This window comes from Triturus cristatus, chromosome 4_2 (assembly GCF_964204655.1).
Source record: "Triturus cristatus chromosome 4_2, aTriCri1.1, whole genome shotgun sequence".
NCBI lineage: Eukaryota > Metazoa > Chordata > Amphibia > Caudata > Salamandridae > Triturus > Triturus cristatus.
In genome coordinates this window covers 789275976-789279670 of record NC_140586.1, presented here as the reverse complement: position 1 = coordinate 789279670, position 3695 = coordinate 789275976, and the positions used below count along the sequence as shown (strand labels likewise).

At 50.0% G+C, this 3695-nt stretch overlaps 1 pseudogene; it reads left to right on the top strand.

The window, feature by feature from the left end:
- The first annotated feature begins 576 nt into the window (after window positions 1-576).
- LOC146835052 (28S ribosomal RNA) lies at window positions 577-1613 on the top strand (annotated as a pseudogene).
- The last annotated feature ends 2082 nt before the right edge of the window (window positions 1614-3695 follow it).

Sequence of the window (3695 nt, the reverse complement as noted above, 5' to 3'; positions counted from 1 at the left end):
ACATAAGAGTTAATAGTTGACACAAAAATTAGTAGAGATGTGGATTTTATAGATGTGAATTTTTTATAAAGATGTGTTTTCTAACTAGATGTGCAATTTATAGATGTGTATTTTTATAGTTGTGTGCTTATATCATAATGATTTAGATACAAATGTGTACATCATGACTATTGAAACGTCTTGAATAAAAATAGGTCTCAAATAACTACATACACATAGTCACTACATATTGCATTGATTATTGATGTCCTGCTAAACAGGACTGTTCGTAGACAATTTTACATTGTTGGAATAGTACTGCAGGGTGTACTATCTCTGGCCTATACGTGACCACAGTTCCAGTGAGGACAGCTTAAAGTGTGGCTGTACTCCGGAGCGAACAAATGTTTTATTGTTGGAAGCAAAACCGATTTGACACTGATGGGAAGCATAATAACCAAGAATGAGCCACCGCGAGGTGGTACAGATAGCCAAATGCCTCGTCATCTAATTAGTGACGCGCATGAATGGATGAACTAGATTCCCACTGTCCCTACCTACTATCTAGCGAAACCACAGCCAAGGGAACGGGTTTGGCAGAATCAGATGGGAAAGAAGACCCCGTTGAGCTTGACTCTAGTCTGGCACTGTGAAGAGACATGAGAGGTGTAGGATAAGTGGGAGGCCCTCGGGCCGCCGGTGAAATACCACTACTCTTATTGTTTTTTCACTTACCCGGTGAGGCTGGGGGGGCGAGCCCCGTGGGGCTCTCGCCTCTGGCTCCATGTGCCCGGCGGGCGCCAGGCGCGACCTGCTCCGGGGACAGTGGCAGGTGGTAATTTGACTGGGGCGGTACATCTGTCAAACGATAACGCAGGTGTCCTAAGGCGAGCTCAGGGAGGACAGAAACCTCCCGCGGAGCAGAAGGGCAAAAGCTCGCTTGATCGATTTTCAGTATGAATACAGACCGTGAAAGCGGGGCCTCACAATCCTCCTGACTTTTTGGGTTTCAAGCAGGAGGTGTCAGAAAAGTTACCACAGGGATCACTGGCTTGTGGCGGCCAAGCGTTGATAGCGACGTTGCTTTTTGATCCTTCGATGTCGGCTCTTCCTATCATTGTGAAGCAGAATTCACCAAGTGTTGGATTGCTCACCCACTAATAGGGAACGTGAGCTGGGTTTAGACCGTCGTGAGACAGGTTAGTTTTACCCTACCGATAATGTGTTGTTGCAATAGTAATCCTGCTCAGTACGAGAGGAACCGCAGGTTCAGACATTTGGTGTATGTGCTTGGCTGAGGAGCCAATGGGGCGAAGCTACCATCTGTGGGATTATGAATGAACGCCTCTAAGTCAGAATCCCCCCTAAACCGTAATGATACCGCAGTGCCGTGGAGCCTCGGTTGGCCTGGGATAGCCGGCCTCTCTTGGGGGGCCGGTGCGTAGAGCGGCTCGCTTGAGGACCGGAGCGCGGACGGAAGGGACGCCTCCATCGCCCTTAGTGCACCGCATGTTCGTGGGGCACCCGGTGCTAAATCATTCGTAGACGACCTGATTCTGGGTCAGGGTTTCGTAAGTAGCAGAGCAGCTACCTCGCTGCGATCTATTGAAAGTCATCCTCTGAGCCAAGCTTTTGTCTCTCCTTGCGTGGGCGGCCACGGATGCCCTCCTCCACCACACCCAGGGGTGGGTCCCTCTGCCACCTGGCTGGCAGGAGGGACGCGGAGGGGGTAACGTGGGCCTGCGGGAGGCTGCCTCCACCACGTGCCCTCCGGCACGGGGGCCTCCCCCTCCCGTTCCTGCCCCACCGGGGTGTGGGGATGGGGGCCACCATCCCTTGTGGGTCAGCCGGGTGACCAGATGTCCTGGGGCGGCCGGGCCTCCCCTTCCGGCTGCTCCCGGGCAAGGCGAGCAGAGAGGCGAGCAGTGGCAGCCCCGGGGGAAGGATACTCCCGAGCGGCTGCCTCGGAGCGCCTGGCCACCCTCGCTGGACTGCAAGGGTGGCTGGATACGGCACCCTCCCAGGCCATTCAGGCGCTGGGTCGTCCCAGGTCATCTGGTCACCTGGCTGCACGATCAGATAGCCCTGCGGGCCGGGTGACCAGATGGCCCCGCGGGCCAGGTGACCAGATGGCCCTGCTGGCCGGGTGACCAGATGGCCCTGCGGGCTGGGTGACCAGATGGCCCTGTGGGCTGGTAGCCATTCTAACTCCAACGTTTGTCCTTCTCCAAACTTCTGTAAGCCCCTGTAGTGGGGGGCTTAATAGTTGAGAAAAATGGGCTCCCGGGCAGGCCGTCAGGGAGAGGACGTGGCCTGGGCTTAACCCTCCTTGGTTCCAGCCGAGGGTCTGGGCGCTGGGGACCGGGGTTCCACCGGGGCCCAGGGAGACTCTCCCAGGCCTGGCTAGGGTTCAGAAGCTGGGCCCGGTCCCGGGGCTTGTACTCCGTCCCAGTGTCTCCCCGGCCTGGCTAGGGTTCTGAAGCTGGGACCGGGCCTGGGGCTCGTGCTCCGTCCGGGCGCTGGAGACAGGGGTCCACCAGGGCCCGGGGAGGCTCTCACCGTTCTGGCTGCTTTCAGAAGCAGGGACCAGGCCGGAGCGTAGTTTTCTGCCCACCCCATATATTTATATGTGTAGAAAGAAGCGGGTGCTCATAGTTAAAATCTGTAGAATTCTGGCTATCAGGTTTTGTTTGGCAACCTTTACATTACAAGCTATTTACAATCCGCAGGCACCTTGCTGATAAGATAAAAAATAAAAAAACGTGCACCGTTAAGAAGTCTGTGCTAGTGGTAGCGGTTGGAATTAATTTAAATATGCGTCGTTTTGACTGCAATAGTAACAGTTTCCATCCGGCTACACTCTTATTACAAGCTGTTTCAAAGGCGCTCGCACCTTGTTACCAAAAGAGTAAAGGTAGTGTACAACAAAAAGTCTGTGCCAAGTTTTTGTTTCTCTTAAGCATAGATAAATAAAGTACAGCTACAAGACATAACAAATGTTTTTTTTCTAAAAGTGGTTCAAATAGTAAAAACTCTCCATGTGATGCACAACTGGGTACTAAAGTCAAAAAGCCACACTTGGTACAGCTATTCCTTTGTTTGGTCAATAGTGGTGTTAGGTGGGCAAGAAAGCCATTGTGAAGGTAATTTACAGACTTTTTTTTAAAGCTCTTTGAAATGCGCACCCAACTTGCTGCTAAAAGAAAGAAGGGTGCATTCGTGCCAAGAAGTCTGTGGTGTACCCCAGTGAACCACAATGTGTTCATTTCAACAGTGCATGCACCATGATTTGTGAGAAAATTTCAACTTAGACAAACATATGTATATTATATAGTTATTTAGGACAATATTGTTACCAGCTGCACGTAGTCCCAAAGAAATTACTGATGGTATTTTTAAAAAAATGATTATTTTTTTTTATACCGTGAGTAATTTCTTTGGGGCTACGTGTAGCTGGTAACAATATAGTCCTAAATACCTATATAATATACATATGTTTGTAAAAAAATACATGAATTTCTCACTGGAACATGTGAAATAAAAGAAAATGCATAAAAAAATAATAATAATAATTTCTTTTAAAAATACCTTATGGCCAAAACTCACGACTTTAAGCTAAGGGACCTGGTTCAAGCCTCGGCGTCCCCTCGATATCACTGATTGTGAGCAAAATGCATAATCTCCTCGTGCAAAACCAAAAATTAATATGTCATTAT